Source organism: Drosophila miranda (genome assembly GCF_003369915.1).
Source record: "Drosophila miranda strain MSH22 chromosome Y unlocalized genomic scaffold, D.miranda_PacBio2.1 Contig_Y3_pilon, whole genome shotgun sequence".
Lineage (NCBI taxonomy): Eukaryota > Metazoa > Arthropoda > Insecta > Diptera > Drosophilidae > Drosophila > Drosophila miranda.
The window spans coordinates 7,522,689-7,546,305 of NW_022881625.1; positions in this window are offsets into that span (position 1 = coordinate 7,522,689).

The following is a 23,617-nucleotide window of genomic DNA, read 5'->3' on the forward strand; positions in this document are numbered from 1 at the left end:
AGAAGTTCATTCTGCAGACAGACGCCAGTGATTACGGGCTGGGTGCGATTCTCACGCAGGAGACGGAAAGGGGCGAACGGGTAATATCATATGCTAGCAGGACGCTAAATGGACCCGAAAGGAACTATTCGGCGACCGAGAAAGAATGTCTGGCCATTGTGTGGGCCATCCGCCGGTTGAGGCCATACTTGGAAGGATATCGCTTCAATGTGGTCACGGACCACATGGCTCTGAAATGGCTAAATAGCATAGAAAGTCCGTCGGGAAGAGTGGCGAGATGGGCATTAGAGTTACAGCAGTACGACTTTGAAGTTGCGTACAGGAAAGGACAGCTCAACGTGGTAGCCGACGCACTCTCCCGACAACCGGTGGAGGAGCGAGGCCGTCGGATAAGAAGTGAGGAGGGAACACAGCCAGTAGGCGAGCCGCCCTGCAAGTGGTTAGAGGGCATGGTAGAAAAGATCAGAAAAGAATCCCCGAAGTACCCCGACTATGTGGAGAAGGGGGGAAACTTGTACAGGCACATTCCTCACCGGGCAGGGAGCGAAGAAGTCGCCTCGTGGAAGTTATGTGTGCCGAAATATGCCCGAGAAAGGGTCTTAAAGGAAAGCCACGATAGTCCGGAAGCAGGCCACGCCGGCGGAAGGAGAACCGCGGCACGGGTGGCGGCAAGATATTACTGGCCAGGGATGTACAGGGACGTGAGGGCCTACGTGCGGAAGTGCGAACTATGTCTTCGCTATAAGCCAAGTCAGCTACAAGCGGCAGGAGAAATGTTGACACAGGTGCCGGAAGAACCATGGGCAACGGTATGCGCGGACTTTGTGGGTCCTCTGCCGAGGTCGAAACATGGGAACTCGATGTTGTTGGTGCTGGTGGATCGATTCTCCAAGTGGACCGAGTTGGTGCCGCTGAGGAAGGCCACAGCAGAGGCACTAATAAAGGCCTGTCGGGAGCGTATAATAGCCCGTTTTGGCACGCCCAAAGTCTTCATTACGGACAATGGGGTGCAGTTTGCAAGCAGGGCATTTACAAGATTCCTGGAGCAGCTAGGAGTTCGTCACCAGTTTACGGCGCCATACACGCCGCAAGAGAATCCGACAGAGCGAACGAACAGAACGGTAAAGACCATGATAGCTCAGTTTACCGAGGGTGATCAAAGGTGTTGGGATGAAAAATGGCCGGAGCTGATGCTGGCCATGAATTCGGGAGTGTCGGATACAACGGGATATTCACCGGCGTTCGTGGTGCAAGGAAGGGAACCCCGGCTGCCAAAGGCCCTATATGACGAGGAGACGGTAGGCACGGGACAAGGCACAGAGACGCCGGATGAAAATGCGAAGAAATTAAAGGAGCTGTTTCAGTTGGTTCGACGCAACTTGGAAAGGGCAGCCCAGGATCAGGCCAGGCATTACAACCTGAGAAGAAGACCGTGGAGACCCAAAGTGGGAGAGGTCGTGTGGGCCAAACAGCACCACCTTTCCAATGCAGCGGAGGGATTCGCCGCGAAGCTGGCACCAAGGTACGATGGGCCATACCAGATAGAGGACTTTATATCCCCGGTTATCTGCAACCTAAGAAAGGAGGGCGACAGGAAGAAGAGAACGGCACACATACGAGATCTGAAACCCCAACCCGAGGAGCGAGAGACACAGGGGTGAAGGAGAATGGCTGTAATAGGTCGCCCTAAAGGGTCACGCAGGACCAGGAACGGTAGAGTGCCACGCAGGACACTGGGGAAGGGTGCCGCGCAGGACACGCACGAGACTCGTCAGCACGCAGGGTGATGGACTTGTGCACTTAGATTAAAAAAAAAAAAAGGCGAACAGGAAGACTGTGTTTGGAGAAATCTGAAAGAAGCGAAGATTAGTAAAAAGAAAGGAAAATAAAACGAGAAGAGGAAAAGCGCAGCAAACCTGAACAGGAAACGCGTCACCCAAAGCTGGGAGGCGAATCCAGGGTCGGGGAGTGTAATCTCAGACAGCGGATGACCAGGAAAAACCCAGGGGCCAGGTTCACGCCTCAACGCGGACTCACGGGGCAACTACGAGCGTCGGGCCGGAACGACGGGTGCCGCTCATGCGTGGACTACCGGGCGAGGAGTCGGATGATCCTCGGGTCCGAGCCACTGTGTGAGGGAGACACCCGTCAAAAGAGTCCGGCCGGTGGCGCAAAGGAGTTGCCCTGGGATGTGAGCCCAAGATTCCAGCCCGGGCGGAGGGTCGGATGACCCATTGTTCACGAGCGGAATCGCGGCAAGCGGCCCGCATTGAGGGCAGAGGGCGAGCTGGAAAGGGAGAAAGGATGGAGTAAAAGTCATCCGGGTCGGGAGAACTCACCCAGGCCAAGGAGGGTCCGAGCAGCACGGGATGAAGAAGACAGGTCGGCGGTAGCATGTAAGAATAAATAGCAATTTTTTTATAACAATTAAAAGTAAATAATTAGCAATCCATCAATCCATTAAATAGCAATTAAAATAAACAAGAATAAAGGGCTGAATAAAAGTTGTGAATAAGCAAAAATAAAATGGGGGAATAAAAAGCAAAATAATCATGAACGGGAAGGGGGTGGGTCCATCAAAGATGGAAAAGTTTTATCCATGAGCCAACAGAGAAACGCGGCGAGAACACAACAGTATCCAAAAAAGAAGGGATAAGGCGAAATCGGCTAGAGAGCGGAGAGCGCGCCGGCACTCGCACAACCAGGGGAAAGATGCCGTTAGAGAGCGCGGCCGGCAGAGAGACGAGGCTGAGGGCCATGAGTACAGACGCAACAACCGTTAGAACCAGGCGGGAGAGACCGAGACACGGAGCACCGGCACCGGTAGAGGGAACGATTGGCAATGCAACGCGTGTATATAGGCGGGTGGAAAACGGAACAGCGAACACTTGAAGGTAGTTATCACCAGAAAGAACGCAAGAAAGGCAGCAAAAAAAATGGAGATGAAACGCGGGCTCAACCACGAGGATGGCAGGAAAAAGATGGATGATATGAGGGCCTTCCTGGAGGAGCAACAGGCGATCGTGGGAGGAGGGGGCTATCGCGCCGGTACTTCTCGTCAGCGACGGGCGTCTCTGCTCTCGCGTAGCGACGAGGAGGATTGGTGCGATGGCTCCCAGTTCCTTCAACTGCTGGCCTCGCCGTTGGTGTCACCGGCGCCATCGGGGCACGACTCGGTGTCGCCGACGGTGTCATCGGATGAGGAGGAGGAGGAAGACGACGAGGTCATATGCACCGACGGCCCGCGCGCGCCAACCGCTCAGGAGAAGGCCAGATGGAGACGGCAGCAAAGGGCGGAGCCGGAGACGAGGAATGGAAGGCCGTTGACCCTGCGCGACAAAATTGAGGCGGTGAGGCGGAGGTTTCAGGAGGCGACGCCGGAGGAGAAGCGCCGGATGCACCAAGTGCTGGAGAGGGCGCGGGCGATCAGGCGGCGGAGGGACGAGCGGATGGAGGCGCGGCGGCGACAGGCGGAAAGAGCCGCCAGTACGGAGGAGCACGGCCAAGAGAGCGACGAGGCGCCGCCACCCCCACCATTCCGGGTGGTGCTGCCGCCGATGCAGCCCCGGACCGACGAGGCGGAGACCGAGGGAACGCCGCCCCAGGCCACGGGCAAGCAGGCTACGAACCCAGAGGCCGAGTGGCAGCGGCGGCTGCAGCAGGCCGAGGAGGAGGAAGGCGAGCTGTGGCAGCCTACGCCACCGGCCGAGGATGACGAGGGCCCCGAGAGGCGGCAGCCGCAGGCCGAGGAGGAGCAGCACCAGCAGCAGCAGCAGCAGCACCAGCAGCAGCAGCAGCAGCACCAGCAGCAGCAACAGCAGCACCAGCACCAGCAGCACCAGCAGCCGCATCACCAGCAGCAGGGGCAGGAGCAGTGGCAGCAGCAACCACAGTGGAGGGGACCGGAGGCGGCCGTAATGGGTCCGTATGTATCGCAGGAGGTGCGGACCGCCGTGCGCCAGGGGATGGTGTGGCACCACCAGACCCTGCACATCACGTGGGCCTCGGGGCCCGCCCCGAGCGAAGCCCAGCCAGAGGCCGGCGCCCGGGTGTGGGAGGAGAGTCCACGCGGCAGCAACAGCAGGGACCCGCGGAGGAGGGACCCCGGACCCGCCCCCACGACCTCAGCGGCAGCAATGCCGACGGCGGAGGCAGCGATGCGGACTGCAGAAGCGGCGAAGGTGACAGCAGAGACGCAGGCCGCGGAAATGGCGACGGCGGCCCAGCCGGCGACGGCGGTCCAGACAGCGACGGCCGAGACAGCGGCAGAGGCGGCGACGGCGGCAGCAGAGACGCAGACCGCGGAAAAGGCGACGGCGGCCCAGACGGCGACGGCCGAGGCAGCGGCAGAAGCCGAGACGCGGGCCGCGGAAACGGCGACGGCGGTCCAGACAGCGACGGCCGAGACAGCGGCAGAGGCGGCGACGGCGGCAGCAGAGACGCAGACCGCGGAAACGGCGACGGCGGCCCAGACGGCGACGGCCGAGGCAGCGGCAGAAGCAGAGACGCGGGCCGCGGAAACGGCGACGGCGGCGACAGCACCGACGGAGGTGGAACTCGAGGCGTGGGAGCGCGGACCGTGGGTGTGGCCCGCACCGGAGAGGTCGACGGCGGCCGAGCGCCCGGCTCTGAAGCGACAGGCCTCCTGCCCGGAGCCCTGTGCAGGACCGAAGCGACCGGCCCTGCAACGGCAGAGCTCGGCACCAGCAGCCACGGTCCACTGGAGGGCGATCCCGCGGGAGGAGTGGCCGGCGGCGGTGATCCGCGCGCAGGCCCAGATTCGCCTCGTGGGTAGGAGGGTGAAGAAGCTGGTGAGCGAGCGGGGTACCCGGTACCGCATTGCGATGTCGGCCACGCGCACGGAGGTGTTCCGCGAGCACAAGTAAGGAAAAAAAGGGGGAAAGAAAAAAAAGAGAAAATGAATAAAGAGAGAAGAAAAAGAGAAAAGTGGAATACGTACGGGGGAGAGATATCGAGTGGATCGCCTAAGCACCCCCACACCTTATCGATAGGTGGGGATTCGGCCCCAGCCAGAAAATTGCAAGGGCTGGCAGCGCCGCCCGAGCAAAGGCGCCAGAGGGCGCCAGGGCGCCCGTGATCCCAGATGCCGTAAGGAGCGCGCGTAAAGTGGGGCCGTTTGAATGAGGAAAGCACACTCCGTCGCAAGGTCGCGGAAAACGGGAGTATTCCGCTGCGGGAAGAAAGATGGGGGTGTGAGGAACCGTGGTTCCCACAGGCCGAATTCGACCAAGGCATAGCCGGATAAAGGCGGAGGGACGGTCGGATAAAGGCTGATGGCTGGCTGGATAAGGCGAAGGTCAGCCCAGATACCCACGGATAGCCGGATGCGGCGAAGAGGCCAAGGGCCCCGAGAGGAGAAGTGTCCCGCTCTCGGAGCAAGAGAAACGCGAGAGGCAGAGGAGACGGCGGGATCGGGCCGGCAGCGATCCGACGCATGACCAAATAAGGGCATGGGATCACGCCACCGGCCAGGCCCCGTTACGAAGGCCGTGGAAACCAGGAGACGGCGATGGAAAACTACCAACGCCGAGCCGGGGCCCGTCAAGGGGCTATAAAAGGAGGCTGCGGCAACGAAGCGGCTCTCTTTTTTCCGTGGAGAAGTGATCGCGCGCGCACGTTGAAACCCCGTCGAAACGTGAGAGTAATACCCGGTACGGTTCGAAGAAGTGCAGTGAAGCGAATAACAACAGGAAGACAGGCCCCGCCTGCCCCCAGAGTGAGTCTAAGTTAAGAGGTGATCCACAGTTGCCGGCGGAAGCTAAGAGGGGAGTGCGAGACGTAGAGTGCGGATTTGCGTGGCGGGCCAAAGCAATAGCGGAGGTCAAACTGCCCCAATCAACAGCCTCAACGCTGCCACACCCGACGAGAGCCCACGCGTGGTGGAGATCCATAGATAAGCTGAATTGTAGCATCTAGCCCTAAGTCCTAATATAAGTACGAATAAAGAGAGATTCGATTGAAGAAAAGGAAGGGCTAATCATTTGTCGTTGGGGGCAACAATAAAAATACGTTGCGACGAATCGGCCGACCGCTGAGCGAGCCCAGCAAACTCAAGCGAACCAAGAAGCAGGTCCGTTACAATACTCCCCCCGTTGACTTTCAACACCATCTTTAAGGGGCCGCAGGCACAGCTTGTTGACGGAGCGCTTGGTGATTCCAGATGACGTCTTCAGCACAGCAACTCGGGAAACGCCATCTCGTCCAGGCAAAAGCTCGACCACTCTCGCCAGTGGCCACTTCATGGGAGGAAGATTCTCATCCTTGACAAGAACCAAATCTGCGACTGCTAAACTAGGCTTCGCAGTGCGCCACTTTGAGCGCTGCTGCAGTGACGTTATGTACTCCTCCTTCCACAGGGACCAAAAGAGCTGCTGCAGGTACGAAACGCGCTGCCAGCCGTCCAGGCGATCGAAGTTTAGCTGCGTGACGTCAGGCTCAGCGAACGAAGCAGGAGGGCCACCATTCAAGAAATGCGCTGGAGTTAGAACATCTAGATCGGCAGGGCTCTCTGAAAGGAGATCTTCCCTTCAACTAAAGGTCCTGAATTATTCACTGCCGTTATGTGGCACAACAGCGTCCGCAGCTCGTCAAATCCAAGAACCGAGTTGCCTATCGCACGGTAGAAGTGGTACTTGGCCGTCTTCACTGCAGCCTCCCATAGACCACCAAAATGAGGGGAGCGCGGAGGAATGAAATGCCCGTCTATAGCCTCGACCAAGCAAAAATCCAGCAGCGCCTTCTGATGGTCATCGCTGAGGACCAGGCGCTTTAATTCCATCAGCTCATTCTTAGCGCCGACAAAATTGGTTGCGTTGTCTGACCAAATTTGCCGCGGCTTTTGTCTGGTACATATGAAGCGCTTTAGTCCATGTAGAAAAGCAACTGTGGATAAGTCCTTTATAAGCTCCAGATGAACAGTGCTCTGCTATGCAAACAAGATTACGGTGCCTATTAGTCCATGTGTCATGTCAAATTAGATTTGTTGCTGACATGTTTTTATACCCGATACTCAAAATGAGTATTGGGGTATATTAGATTTGTGGTGAAAAAGGATGTGTGTAACGTCCAGAAGGATTCGTTTCCGACCCCATAAAGTATATATATTCTTGATCAGCATCAATAGCCGGTCGATTGAGCCCTGTCTGTCTGTCCGTCCGTCCGTCTGTCTGTCTGTCCGTCCCCTTCAGCGCCTAGTGCTCAAAGACTATAAGAGCTAGAGCAACGATGTTTTGGATCCAGACGTTTGTGATATGTCACTGCTACAAAACTATTTCAAAACTTCGCCCCGCCCACTTCCGCCCCCACAAAGGACGAAAATCTGTGGCATCCACATTTTTAAAAATACGATAAAACCAAATCGTAGAGAATGACCATATCTTTTAGACTGCAGAATCTGAATTGGATCGTATTATTATTATAGCCAGAATCAAGAAAACAATTTCATTTTTTCTCGCCCTGTCTCTCTCTAACACACACGTAGCATAGCCGGCTTTGCTTATAGTAAAACATTAGCGCCTAGATCTCAGAGACTATAAAAGCTAGAGCAACCAAATTTGGTATCCACACTCCTAATATATCGGACCGAGACGAGTTTGTTTCAAAATTTCGCCACACCCCCTTCCGCCCCCGCAAAGGATGAAAATCTGGGGATATTCACAAATCTCAGAGACTATTAAGGCTAGAGTAACCAAATTTGGTATCCGCACTCCTGTTAGATCTCACTATAAAACGTTTATCTCAAAATTTCGCCCCACCCCCTTCCGCCCCCACAAAGGACGAAAATCTGTTGCATCCACAATAATGCACATTCGAGAAAACTAAAAACGCAGAATCATAGATAATGATCATATATATCAGATTGCTGATTGCTGTGGCGTCCTCTTGGAGGCATCTTCCAGTGATGCCAGCACTGGGGCGCCCAGGTATCTCCTCCTTGCCCTTAAGAGAGCAGGACAGTTGCAGATGAGATGTTCTAGGGTTTCGGTTGCCCCAGGTTCGTCACATTTCCTACAACTGTCTCTGTTTGTGCCCGGACTCGCGAGCTTCGAAGTAACTGTCTTTTTAAACTTTTCCCAGTTTGTATTCCGGGGGTTTCTATAGACTATTACCTTCGAAGAATGTTTGAAGTCGCACTTAAACTGAATGTACTTGTGATCTGAGAAGGAGGGTCTTTCAAGGACCCTCCAGCTAGATACCGTAGTACTGTTTCCCGTTGCTAGTGTTAGGTCTAGCACGTTGGATGAAGTCGGACCCACGAAGGTGTGCTACTCCCCGACGTTTGCTATATATAGATTAGTATAAAGTATAAAGTCTAAGAGTGACTCACCTCTATCATTGATGTCGGTGCTTCCCCACACATTGTGGTGGGCATTGGCATCCGTCCCGATGACGAGTTGATAGTTTTTGGTGCCGGCTTCTGTCACCAGGCTCCTGAGTTCGTCGGGTGGTGCGGGTCTGTCGTGAGCCATGTAGCAGGAAGCCACCAGAAGGCGCTTTTCCTCGCTTTCCAGCATCACAACCGTCAGGTCATCCGTGCTGTAATGAGACATAAGGTAAGCATGGATTCCCTTTCGTACGAGTACGACGGTTCTGTTCCTGCTTACCGATGTTGCGTAGAACAGGTTGTGATTTGAGGACTTTAGTCCGGCCACTGAATTGCCTGTCGCAATCCAGGGCTCCTGGACTAGAGGTATGTCGGCGAGCCCTTGCTCCATGGCGATGAGGAGCTCCGCCGACGCTACCTTGCTTTTATGCAAGTTTAGCTGCAGCACACTCAGCATAAGTGGCTGGCTCACTTGCATCCGACGGGTTGACTACTAACGTCAGGTCACCATCTTCCTCGTCTTCGTCCTCAAGCGCAAGACCCTGGGCGGCCTCCACGATGGACTCGAGACCTAAGTCCTTTTCCACCTCGCCTACCTGCAGGGTATGCGCGTCCTTGTCCTCAGGGTGGCGCTTTTTGAGGCGCAGGTGGACGCTACCTATGCCCCACGCCATCTTCCCGAACTTGGGATACAGCAGATCCTCTGCCTCCTTGTTTATTTGGAGGATCACACATTGGCCCCCCTCGTTGGGTAGTTGGCTACCAATGTGTAGGATCCTCCAATCGGTCGTTGGCACGTCCGCGTTTTGCCGCTGAAGGAGCTTCAGCGCTCGGTCTCCCTGGATTGTGATGGGGAAGAGTACCTTCGCCTTAGGCTTGGACGGGATAAGCTTCCGGTCCACAACCTCCAGCTTGGCCCCCTCCCACATCGCCTCCAGTTGGCAGACCGTACGCGTCAGCCACCTTAGGGTTGGATCGTCGTTGCACTTTAGGATCTTAACCCCATTTAGCCCCCCAGCACCATCGAACGTGGGCATAGGGGCTGCGGGGTCTTCTTCCATGTGTGCAAACAGTGCGTCGACGAGACGCGCGTGCACCAGCTTCCACTGTGCCGCTGACATCTTGCCGTTTTCCTCGCTCCGGTCGATGAGTGCCACGATCAAATGTCGTTTGGTCACATCGCTGACCTTCGCGTTCGATTTCGATGGCTTCTTGGCCACTTTCGGTGGAGGGGCTGCACTCTTGGGCCCGCGTTGCCGCTTGCTCGCCGGAGTGTCTTTAATGGCACTCTCAGTCGAGCGTTGCCTCTTGGTGGCCATCATCTCCTCCCCCTTATTGGCATATTCGCCATTCGACGCCCTCATCTGTGGCATCTGGGCGTAATGTAGTCGGCCCTCCTCTACTCGCTGCTCGGCCCAGGCTAGCTTGACCTTCTCCTCCTGGGAGATGTCTACTTTACCTTGCAGCCGGCTTTTGATATTGAGGGCCGCTTTGTATTGTGCTTTGGCCTTCATCCCCTGGTGCCTGGTTCCGGTGAGCGGAGAAGGCTCTCTTCCTCCGTCCTGCTCATAGAGAGCACGCTCTCCAGATCCGTGTCTGTGTCGACTACGGCATCTGTGCGGCTCAACTTGCAGGCTGCGAAGTGAGTTGTTTTTGTTGTTTTTGTTGTGGCAGTAGCTTTACAACTGACTTGGCCTGCTCCCGCCAAGTCTGAGGTGTGACCGCTGGCGACACGCAGAGAGGATTGCTCCTCCCCGTGCCCGCCGGTGGTAGCAGTCACGCTTCCCACCGACGTTTGGGTTGACATCCCAACCCGTACTTTATCCTTCTTCGCCTCCATATTTGGCCCGAGGGTCCATACTGGTTAATATTTTTCGGGGGGACCACCCCCTAGCGTTTTAGGCCTGACCGCCAGGCACCTCTAGCCATGGCCCTGGTTCGGTTCCCCCGACTTTGAATCGGTAAGACGCCGGACCATAGCCTTAGCTAGACACTGCATTACCCCGGACAGAGCAAGCGACAGTGCATAACCCTTGTCCCGGGTAATGCAGTGTCCATTGCCCAGCCGGCACCCTCGTGGAGGGTTCAGCTAGAGGATTTTCGCCAGCCTTTATAGCCAAAAGGAACAAATCAATTTGCACTGGCTACGCAGCGTCCGACGTCACGCTCAGACTGATTTTCTGTCTCTCTCGCACGCACTCCTTGTCGTGTCGTTTAATATAAGCGGCGTCTGCCGGAGGAGAGCCATACTGACTTAGTATCGGGTATAACTGTAGAGTTGCGGTCTCCGCAGCAACTCACAACGTTCCCCCTCGTTTATTTATATTTTTTTTTGTATTTGATCGCTGCTGAAGCGAATTTTTGTTGAGTGGCAAAACAGGAAGGAAATTATCGAAAAGTTGGATGAAAATAATGGGGCTAATGCTCCTTCGATTCACACCGACTCATCAAAACAAATTCAGCCCGCGTGAGGAGATCAATGAAAGGTGGAGACCTTTCGGAAAATATTTTTTGGACGGGATCAAATAGTTGGATAATCACTGCAATGAGTGTCTATGAATGAGTGACCTAAAAGGGGGCTACATTGATTAAAAACAAAAAAATTGTATGGTGGGCTGGGGTGAAACCCCACCTAGTACTCTTTGGCATTGTCTGTCATTTTCTCTGCGAGTCCCAGTAGATTTTTAAAAGAGTTTAAAGCATACTTGATAATGTTTAAATTTTGTATGCGATATTTTGTGTATATTATTCATACAAAAAACTCTCGGAGCAAGTCTATGGGTATATATTTGGTAATCTACGTGTATAGATTAAAATTTCAGAGCTGTTTTATTCTGGTTGTAGAGATTAGATTAGAGATTAATTATTAGACAGTTTTGTGCGTGTCCCTGCTTCTGCTTTGTTTGTTGTGCGGTGATCTGGTATCCTCCTCCTAAAAACTGTGATGGACCTATTTCAGGCTGAGGCAAGCTCAGTCACGTCCAGGGTCAATCCACAAGAAATTTGTGGAAATTGGATGGAACCTTAAGGGCGTCGTCAGGGGGCGGGCTATCGTAGAGAGGTGGATCGGGCCTAGAATGGCCGTCGCTCGTCGTGTATACGAAACGGCTGCGTGGACTCGGGGCGGGGTGGCGTCGGTGCCTCGACTAATTGGGGTGAACTTACGCAATCGGGTGTTTTTACTTTGATAATTCAACACTTTATTGTAATTCTTAGCAGTTTAAATGAACTTATTTTAATTGGTCGCCGATGTCTTCTTGCGAGTTCCGGGTACCGCGTCTGTACTCCGGACCGGGTCTCTGCGTAAGTTTCTGGTACACCGTCTGTAAGCTTCTGGTACACCGTCTGTACTCTGAGCCGGGTTTCTGCGTAAGTTGCTCTTTGGTTATCGTCGCCGTCTTTTTATAGGCCCGTCTTGCTGGGTCGGCGGGTTTGACAAATGCACTTCCGCGTCGGGGTGCACTTTGCCGTTCTTGGTGATCGTCGCAGATTTTCACGGCGTCGACTTTCCTCCGTCGATGAACCCGGAAGACCGCACTTGGCCGATGGCTTGGCCTGGAGGGGGGAAAGTTCGCGTGACCTGATGTCTTTGGTCATCGTTATGGAGTTGGCGCGTGTTGATCGGTGGTTGCTTGCGGAGTGGGGCGTTGGTTGCGGGGTGTGGTGCGATGCTCTCATTATAAGTCGGGGGACGGATTGTATCGAAACCGTTTAGGTTCGTTACAAAACAAAACGACATTCGGGGCAGTCGGGGTCGGGCAAACAAATAGCTGTGAAAAGTGGATTTTTCTCCTCGCCATCGGAGCGTATCGGAAGCAGGATAAGGCTATGGTGGATAATGCCAAATTGTTGCTTAGACACTTTCGATACGAGTACGAGTACTGACAAACATCCGTGAACCGCTCCTTATGTAAATACGAGTATACATATGTACCTATATAAATATGTATATATTGAGTATAAATAGATCGATTGGCATTTCTGTGTGCAATTCCTATGGCATTTGTTAAGCTATTAAGCGTTTTTAACAACTGTTGCAATTTGAAGTTAATGAAAGTCGAGAGGCTGGTTATAATTCACAATTTATTTGCATATGTAAACCAACTTATCGCGTATGTACATATGGGGATGATTGGGGCGAACGATTGATGTGAGGATGTTAGTCTAATAGCTGCGACGATTAGCTCTAGACTGCCCATGCAAGGGCTGACGGGCCAAATTGCCGGGCCCTATGCAGCAAGCTTAGACGCGAGCGAGAGCGTATGATAGCCCGAGAGCGTTAGAGCTGCTCGAGGACGCTGTTAAGCCGAGTCCGAGAGATTGCGACATAAGGAGACGAAAGAATTCCGCTGCATGCGCATATGCGGTAGCAAATGATCTTTGCAGTGGGGGCATTGGAAACGACAACACCAAAATGCATTTCCTTTGGGCCGCACCACTGGCAATAATTTAAAATATTTAAGCTGCTTGACCCGACATACTCCCCCCGTTGGAAGCCTGACTTTCAACAGCATCTTTAAGGGGCAGCAGGCACAGCTTGTTGACGGCGCGCTTGGTGATTCCAGATGACGTCTTCAGCACAGCAACTCGGGCAACGCCATCTCGTCCAGGCAAAAGCTCGACCACTCTCGCCAGTGGCCACTTCATGGGAGGAAGATTCTCATCCTTGACAAGAACCAAATCTGCGACTGCTAAACTTTGAGCGCTGCTGCAGTGACGTTATGTACTCCTCCTTCCACCGGGACCACAAGAGCTGCTGCAGGTACGAAACGCGCTGCCAGCCGTCCAGGCGATCGAAGTTTAGCTGCGTGACGTCAGGCTCAGCGAACGAAGCAGGAGGGCCACCATTCAAGAAATGCGCTGGAGTTAGAACATCTAGATCGGCAGGGCTCTCTGAAATTGAAACTAAAGGTCCTGAATTATTCACTGCCGTTATGTGGCACAACAGCGTCCGCAGCTCGTCAAATCCAAGAACCGAGTTGCCTATCGCACGGTAGAAGTGGTACTTGGCCGTCTTCACTGCAGCCTCCCATAGACCACCAAAATGAGGGGAGCGCGGAGAAATGAAATGCCAGTCCATAGACTCGACCAAGCAAAAATCCAGCAGCGCCTTCTGATGGTCTTCGCTGAGGACCAGGCGCTTTAATTCCATCAGCTCATTCTTAGCGCCGACAAAATTGGTTGCGTTGTCTGACCAAATTTGCCGCGGCTTTCGTCTGGTACATATGAAGCGCTTTAGTCCATGTAGAAAAGCAACTGTGGATAAGTCCTTTATAAGCTCCAGATGAACAGCCTTGGTAGCGAAACAAATGAAAACGCAGACGTAGCACTTGATTGGAGCCTTGCTGCGTGCCTCCGGTTTGTAGAAAAACGGCCCACAGAAGTCCACGCCTGTGATCTCAAAGGCATGAGAACCATCGAGCCGCTCCTTTGGAAGATCCGCCATAATATGCTCCAATACCCTGGGCTTCAGTCGAAAGCATCTTACGCACTTGTTTACTGCCTTGTTTACCGTCTTTCTCCCCCCAATAGGCCAATATTGGGATCGAATTAGTCCAATCAAAGCTCGAGGACCAGCGTGCAGATTCCGCTCATGAAAATGGGAGATTATTGCAAGAGTCAGTGGATGGCTGCTGGGCAAGATGATTGGATGACGGCCATCAAAATCCAACGAAGAGTTTTTCAGTCGACCATCTACCCTGAGAAGTCCAAACTGATCCATGAATGGCGATAACGATGCGATTGAGCTCGATGAGGAGACTGCTCCCCTTGCCCGCAGTGATGTCATGTCCTCCCATAGCTGAGTACGCTGGACTAGTCGTAGCAATACCTGGGTTCCATGTTCAATATCTGAGACAGTGAGTCCGGGGCGCCGAATTCGGTTGCAAAACTTGTGAATGTATCCGAAAACGCGTTGCAAAGAAGCAAATGAATTCGCATACTTGGAATCAGCAATAATGTCCATGTAAGGCGATTTAACCAGAAAAGCCTTCCGACGAAGTTCAAGGGCTGGCTTATCAGGTAGCACAGTGGATGGCCAGTCATCTGAGGAGCCGCAAAGAAATGGAGGACCATGAGCCCAAAGAGGTGACTCATTAAGCTCAGTCGGACGAGCGCCTCGAGACAGAATGTCGGCTGGGTTTAAAGCTGTGGGAACATTGCGCCATTCGGTCATTTCCTGAATCGTTGAAACTCTATTTGCAACAAAAATATTAAGTCTTGACGGTTCGTCCGAATCCAAGAGAGCGCAGCGGCAGAATCACACCAACACTAACACCTTCCCTTGAAGACATTCATTCCAGCTATCTCAGATATGAGCCTAGCAACTCCGCTCCACAAAGCTCCAACTTTGGTACTGTAAGTGTCTTCAAAGGAGCCACACGAGATTTGGCACAAAGGAAGTGACTGCTGAAATGCTGACCCTTGGACACGACATAAATGCATGCACCATAAGCCTCGATGCTGGCATCGCAAAATCCGTGAATTTCCAGCGTAGAGTCTGGAAGGAGTACAAGCCGAGGAAATTCAAGTCGACGAATCTGACCAAAACTGGTGCATATTTCCTGCCACTCGGTGTTCAGTGCGACTGGAAGGCTTTCATCCCAGGACATATTCTCTTGGCACAAACGCTGGAGAAAGATTTTGGATTTAGTAATTACGGGACCAGCTAGTCCGAGAGGATCGTAGAATCGCGCTATGGATGACAAAACAGAGCGCCTGCAGGAATTCAAAGAAGATTGAAGGGCCGAGAACGAAAATAATAGTAGATCAGAAACCGGATCCCACGCAAGTCCTAAAGTTTTAGTCACATGGCTGCCATCGTCGAACTTTAAAAATGTTTCCTGGTCCTCTTCCGGAACTCCATCCAGCACAGCACGGACGTTCGAACACCATTTCCTCAATCTGAACTGACCTCTAGACAAAATTCCAGTAGTTTGCTCCCGAACTCGGATAGCCTCTTCCTGAGAGCTGGCTCCAGAAATCAAGTCATCCACGTAGAAGTCACGGCGAAGGATTTCAGCTCCCACTGGAAACGCCATCTGCTCGTCCATAGCCAACTGATTCATCGCTCGCACAGATAAATAGGAGTAAGTAACGGTTTCCAATTGAAACACACGCAAGTCTTCTTCCCTAGAGTTTCTCCACAGAATACACTGCAAGTTGCTATCCTCGGTCGAGACTCTTACACAACGATACATCTTACAGATATCTCCCGTAATCGCAACGGCGTATGACCGAAATCGAGCAAGAATATGAAACAGTTTGGGTTGGATTACGGGACCAGCCATTAAAACGTCGTTCAGGGAATATCCCGATGAGGTTAAAGCGGATTCATCAAAAACGACGCGAAGCTTGGTCGTAGAACAATCTTCCTTCATGACGCAATGTTGCGGCAAAAAACATCGGCAGTTTCTGATTGACTGGGTATGAACCTGAGACATATGGCCTAAATCAAGGTACTCCTTTATAAATGCTGCATACTGAGATTTATTATCAGGGCGACGATCTAACTTTCTCTCAAGGGTCAGGAATCTAGGAAGCGCTTGATTGTAAGATTCTCCAAGGAGATCCAAATTATATTTTGCTAGCAGCCGAACACAATAATCGCCTTTATGTAGTCGACGGAAATGCTGCACAAAGTGTGCATCACAACCTAGCTCTTCTTTGGTAGACTTTATTATTGGTTCGATGCAATTTTCTACCTCCCAAAACCTCCGAAGAAGCACCTCAAGCCGATCCTCTGGACTATTATCTTCAGCAGCTACGGGCCGAGCGCGAGAGACCACCAACGAGGAACCTTTTAAACGCGAACAACTTCCAGACACGACCCATCCCAAGCGCGTTTTCTGAATTGAAGGCAATCCTGGCAGTAGCTTGACCTGACCAACACACATGAGCGAAAGGCTTGCGCCAATTAGCAGATCGACGCGCTGCGGCTTATAAAACTCCGGATCAGCTAGTGGTATGTTAGATGGAATGTTCCAGTTTTGAGTGTCAATTCCAAAGCTTGGCTGTCGATCGGTTATGCTAGAGGCTACAATGGCAGTGATGAGAGTTGAATAATCCGATGAGCGAGAGTGCAGGCTAACGTTGACCGAAAATCCATCCGTGACGAAGCTAGAGTCGCCTTTCCCCGAGACTGCAGTCGATGATTTCATTTTTCGAAGCTGAAGCTGATTCGCGAAACGAGAAGTTATTAGATGCAACTGGGAGCCGGAATCCAGCAACGCTCGGCAGGGAACTAAAACTCCGGAACGATTTTTGACTAAGACCGTGGCCGTGGCAAGTAAAACAACACCATTCCTGAGATCTTGGGCAGTAAGGGCAGACGAGGTAGCCGCTGAAGTAGAGGGCGCAGTCGTATGCTCAGACGGCGTAGACTCAGACAGTGCAGACTGAGATGGAGTATACGGCGCTGATTTCCCTTGGACTGCGGTATCTTCAGGGCTACCAAAATGAAGGAGGGTATGGTGTCTACCCCCGCAGGTACGACAGTTGCTCGAGGTGCACTGAAGTAATCGATGCCCTGTTCTGAGACAATTTATACACAACGAAAGCCGCTTGGCTTCTTTATGGCGATTTGTGGGGGGCAGCGCTTTAAACTTCTGGCAGTGCTGGACCTCGTGAGCACCATCGTTGCACAGCGCGCAGCGTGCTACGGTTTGGTTCGTTGTAACCAATGTGGACCTAGAATTATTATGCTTTCTACTTCTGCCCACCTGATTGCTCAACGCATAGCTTGCCATAGAAAAGTCCATCGTCTCCAATGATCTGCATCGCTGCTCCAAGAACGAGGCCATAGATTCCCACGACGGAATTAAGTTTGCGAATGGGGGGTCGTTGAATCGTTTCTCCCACTTCTCTTGGCTCGCTGGATCCAGTTTTCGGAGAATTTCCTGCACGACGATGCATCCTGCGATCTGCTCAGTGGTGCCCAAACCCTGGAGCGCGCGCATATGTGAATTGAACTTGTCTGAAAGCTCACGAAGCATGACCAATGACCCAGGTTCCACAGCCTGGAGCGCCAAGATCTCATTGATGTGTGCCTGAAAGACCAATCGCCGATTATTGAATCTGTTTTCCAACAAATCTAATGCCACAGCATAATTGCCATCTGAGATTTACAGCGACCGAACAGTCTCCAATGCCGAATCCCGCAGACAGGAACGCAAATGCTGGAGCTTTTCTATGTTTGTTAAGTCCGGATGGCTGTCGATGATGGTGTCAATTATTGAATAAAAGTCCGTCCAGTTCGCATACCCGCCGCTAAACGTCGGCAATTGTATAGGAGGCAGGGATGGTACTTGTCTACGGTGAGGTAGAAATTGCGAGCCGGCAAACTCAACCGTAGTATTTCCTCCAGCCAAGGTAGAATGAAACGGCATGCGGCCGCTACTCTTAGCCATTTCCCTCATAATCGCCGCCTTCAGCGAGCTTGCAAGTGACTCAAAAATGTCACACAAACCACTGTGAATTTCGCTTCGATCCAATGCCTCAAGCTCGCCGTGAAACATCTCAAATTTGCTGATCAACTTCTCGACTTGCTCTTGCTTTACCACGAGCATGTAGTAGTCACAGTCTGACGACTCATTCTGCCAAGCGGTAGCTAACCTTTTCATTTTCTCGCATAATTCCGTTGACTTAAGCTTCAAAAAAGACACCCTGTTTTGCTCACTGGTCATTGGAATTTCGTTAGCAGCATTAATTTCCATGGTAGCGGCAGCGTTAGCAGAAAGACCAACGTCTCTAGCGGGAAGATGATCGCAAAGAGTAACACGAGCAATAGACGACAAGAACCGAGCCCAGCAAGCGAACAGCTATGTACGAACTGTATATACAAAGGCGACCGGTGTAAGAAACGTTTCTTGCGGGAAGATGACCGAAAGGAGAAGCGCAAGCCAACAGCTCCGTGCACTACCGAATATGCAGGGGATGCCGGTGTATATATGTATGGATAACTTATGTGGTCGATGACACTCGTTGAGATGGTAATTAGTTAAGATCTTTGAATGCTATATTAGTTTGTGATTGCACTGATGGATTATTTATTGCACAATCACGTCGGGGTCACCAAATGTTAAGCTATTAAGCGTTTTTAACAACTGTTGCAATTTGAAGTTAATGAAAGTCGAGAGGCTGTTTATAATTCACAATTTATTTGCATATGTAAGCCAACTTTTCGCGTATGTACATATGGGGATGATTGGGGCGAACGATTGATGCGAGGATGTTAGTCTAATAGCTGCGACGATTAGCTCAAGACTGCCCATGCAAGGGCTGACGGGCCGAATTGCCGGGCCCTATGCAGCAAGCTTAGACGCGAGCGAGAGCGTATGATAGCCCGAGAGCGTTAGAGCTGCTCGGGGACGCTGTTAAGCCGAGTCCGAGAGATTGCGACATAAGGAGACGAAAGAATTCCGCTGCATGCGCATATGCGGTAGCAAATGATCTTTGCAGTGGGGGCATTGGAAACGACAACACCAAAATGCATTTCCTTTGGGCCGCCCCACTGGCAATAATTTAAATATTTAAGCTGCTTGACCCGACAAAATAAAAAATAAAAACAAATAAAAAATGCTACGTGTGTATTAGAGAGAGACAGGGCGAGAAAAATGAAATTGTTTTCTTGATGCTGGCTATAATAATTATAATACGATCCAATTCAGATTCTGCAGTCTAAAAGATATAGTCATTCTCTACGATTCTGCGTCTTTTGTTTTCTCGTATCTTTAAAATTGTAGATGCCACAGATTTTTCTCTTTTGTGGGGGCGGAAGTGGGCGGGGCGAAGTTTTGAAATATTTTTGTAGCAGTGACATATCACAGAAGTCTGGATCCAAAACATCGTTGCTCTAGCTCTTATAGTCTTTGAGCACTAGGCGCTGAAGGGGACGGACAGACGGACAGACGGACAGACGGACGGACGGACGGACGGACGGACAGACAGAAAGGGCTCAATCGACTCGGCTATTGATGCTGATCAAGAATAAATATACTTTATGGGGTCGGAAACGATTCCTTCTGGACGTTACACACATCCATTTTCACCACAAATCTTATATACCCCAATACTCATTTTGAGTATCGGGTATAAAAAGCTATAGAGAGAGTTTTTTAAGAATCCGTTGCTAGGTGATAGGTTTCTTAAAGCATTCTTTAGGAGGTCTCGCGAAACATAACTACATTTTAGAAGCAATACATTTCCACTGCCGGGAACAGCGGATGTGGGTGATGAATTTTTCCTGACTTCTTGCTCAATGAATTTATATCTGACGTTGCAGGTCAGGAAATGAAAAAATCCCTGCTCAATCTGCATTTTATGGCACATGACGCAATTGCAAAACGGATCCGGCGACCTTTTTCCTTTTTCTAAATAAAATTTCCAACGACTGGCTAGTGATTGCCACATCCTGCTTTCAGCATTAGCGGGAGTCCCCGGAATCGAAAAGGAGATAATAATTGGATTGGAGCTGGTCTACATCTAGTCTTTAATCTCCTACGCGTTGCATAAAGTTATTCAAAACCAAATCCTGATTGCTACAGTAACTGAACGAAGAGGAGATACAAATTGGATTGGTCAGCTTTTTATCATACAAAACCTGTGGCATTGGACTTCCACATATACATATGTATGTATGTATATACTAATTTTTTCGCTCCACAATAGGGTACACAACACGTATGCAGCGCTTTTTGGCCTTTGCCTCGTTTGAAATTCGATTTACATACACCTCTGGCCAGGAAAATGGCCTTACCAAGGTTGGGGGAGCGCGAAAAATACGTTAAATTAAGAGCTACATAAGCATGATAATTGCTTGACAACATTTTTCCATTAGACTTAATTAAATTGTCAATTGAAATGAAATCGTTAACTGAAAAATGGGGACTGGGCGACGGTGGCTGCTGGAAGTTGCAGGAGAACGAGAACCCACTTCAATTGAAGGCTGCAGATAACTTGGTAATGACTTTAAATAGGAAATAATGAGACTTTCAGCTTTAGCGCAGCGCATCGAAGAGATTTCGTACAACACGGTGGAATCAACTTAATTAAGTCGGGAATAGCATCCTTTGAAAACCTGTACCGACACCAACTGGCATCAATGACAGACAATGGCCAGACCCAGACCCAGACCAAGACCCAGACCACACAGGGTGTGGGTGTAGCTCTGGGTGTGAGGAGCATGTGACATTTTCAGAGCTGGGCCAACAAATGGGTTCAGCCTGGGCCTACAGCAAAACATTTTGGCCTTCGCCATCCATAAATTTCCAGATCGCAACTTTGCTCTTCGGATTGCTTCGAGTTTATTGTACGTACTTTGGCCCCAGCAAATACGAGTATTTGAAGCCTTTGGCACGTACCTCTTTTATCCGAAAGTTGGCCCATTAAAGAGGCCTGGACTGGCACCAGCTGTTCATTTCTGTTAGGCCGTTGCCAAGTGGATTAGCGCAAATATTTTAAATTTCTGTTGGTCGGTCCACAGACAAGAGTGCTGAGAGGCTTTACTTTGCGGCTTAATTAAACTCAATTATAATCGTGTTGACACTTTTGTTATTCTGTATTCTGTAGTTGTTTTTGATGGGGCGAAAGCAAATTAAAACTTCAAACGTGATAAATGCCGAGTGCGAACAAAACTTCTGCTCCATTATGGATTGTTTTACCTGAAGATTAGTTGGGAATCTCGATTGCAATTACTCCCACGAATCTCATTGCCGGAGAGTGGTCCAACCACAGGAAATTTAATTGCTTTCGAGTGGGTTTCAATTACGCAAATTGCATTAGACAGCACCACGCACGGATTCCCAATGAATCCAAACATATAGTACTCTTAGCTGTATACTATTTATGAATCGGATCAAGCTTTTGGCCTTGCCAGCTGTACCTAGCCCAAGTTTTGCCCCAATCGGTGTAGGAATTCCCTCTTGCTGCATCGCAAAACATCACCAAATGTCAGAAAAGGGGTCCATTCTTTATCCTTCAAGGCTGCCGCACTTTGACCTGCCTGCTCTACTCAGGTGGAGGCTGGTGTGATTGATTTGATTGCTGTCACCGACTGGGATGACAATCCATCCAATTCAATGAGCTACTCACTTTCGCCTCGAGTTTGTCCTGGGTCTTCCAGCTGTCCTTTGAAGTCCTCGTCAGAGGTATCGCTCCCGGGCGAAATGAAAGACGTTTACATTTTTTATCAACTTTAAGTGGAAGATTATGGAGGGCACTTCGTGCTGGTTTTCGTACAACTTACCCCTGGGAACGTTTTCATAATTTTCTACCTCCAACATTGCCATTCATTTCCCATTAAATGTGCCGTGCCCCAGGGCGGCGGAAGATGTGCATTTATCCATTACCGTTGACGTTGCTGTCGACTCTCCTCTCCGCTCGAATCACCCGGTTAAAATGTAATTATCCTGCCTGGACTCGGCACTCCATGGCGTTGCATTCCACGTCTGAAATTCAGCCATGTCATAATAGCCGGAAATCGAGTTGACTTGCCCTATGCCCTGGCCAAATGCATGTGGAATGAACTCGTTCGGAGAGTTATGGCTGTGAATTCAAGTTAATTGAATATCTATAGACGTGCATGGTGCCGAAGCAGAGGGGCCTCGCATAATTGTCGGCTCATTAAACGATAATGCAGGAAAATTGATGCCCGGCCTTTTTCCATTCCATTCCCCATTTTTGGGGGAAATTGAATTTCATAAACTTTCCGATGACAAACAGGGTTGCGTGGGAGCCTCCCCAGGGAAGTTCCCAGCAGCAATTAGTGCGCTCTGTCTCGGGAGTGCCCGGCTTCGGAAGCGGCAGGAACGTGGCCGAAGTCACCGACGTGCCGTGCCTTGCCGTGCCGTGCGTCAGCTGGGGAAAATCGAAACCAAAAAGTTTGCTTATGCTTAGAATGCCAGCGGAATTGCTGGCAGGAGGTGGAGTGGGAGCTGGGAGGCTTGGGGCTTGGATGCTGGCAGGATGCGGCTCTCTCTGATGCCATTGACATCAGCAACACGGCCACGGCTGTTGTCATTCAAGTGTTCTAATCAATTCTGATTTAATTTTACGCCCAATTAAGTGTGAAAAGCTTTTGATGTTGCGCACACGTGTGCGAGCGGCGAATGGATGCAGACAAGGACTCGCAGGGGCGCAGTCACACAAGCGTGAGCATTGAATATTCCACAGATACATATGTGGGGTCGGTCCTTTGCTCGCACGAGTCCCATTTAGGCTCTCACACTTGAATAAAGCCATTCCAGACATCAATATTTTGATCCTTCCCTGGTTGGGCTATTTGTACTTACCGCTGATTCTGTATCCACGCTGTGGCTTCCGCACCCGCTCTCACTGCTCCACGCTTTCACACACTTTCCGTATGCATCTCTCTCTCTCTCTCTTTGTGTATCTCTAACCATGGAACAACTTTCTTCTTATGACAGAGACAGACGTGGCAGATAGTTCCGCCAAGACATTATCCAATAATCTTTATCAACAGCCACAGCCAGCGCTGTAGCATGACAGTCGATCCGATATCCCTGTGCATTTGGATTTGTTTGCAGGTAACGACAAGGCTCAAGACATTTTACTAATTAAATATCAATGTACTTTTCCTTCCATTTGCCTAATTTACCGCTGTCAACAGCAAGACAAACAATATTGTAGTCCAAAAGAGTGTACACACTGGCCGCCCAGGGTTGTCACGCTACGATAAAATAAAAACAGCTGTGTCGTAAATGTGCGATTACAAATTCAACGAAATATTTGTATCCCCGCGAAGCTTGGTTTTTGGAGATCAAAAAGGTCTGCCATATCCCGATGTCTCCGAAGATAGGGCTTATCCGAAGTCCCTTCAAAATGGAAGAGCGTAATCCGCTTTTACATTAAATCGGATTTAAATATAAACTCTATAGCGGCAGATATTCAAATTTAATTTCTTGTAAATCCTCACAGAAATTTAAATGATTAAATTCCAAGTGCTCTTAAAGATGGGAAACCGAACCAAACTGTCGTCTAGGGCCTGAAATTGTCCAACTCCTGATGGCACTTCAGGTGACGGCGTAAACGCCAAGCTCCGTCTGAGGGGGCCAGAAGGGCCCATGGAGTGGGGCCATAAAACAATTTTGTTGTAAATTTACGATACCCCCGGCCATGTATGACAGAAGGTACATAAATACTCGAACACATAAAGGCACGGGGCAGGAGGCAGTCGACATTTTCTTTCCACCAAGAAATTAGCAAAGGATGGAGGGTAGGAAACGAAACGAGCTCCATTGCTCCACCATTCTTTTG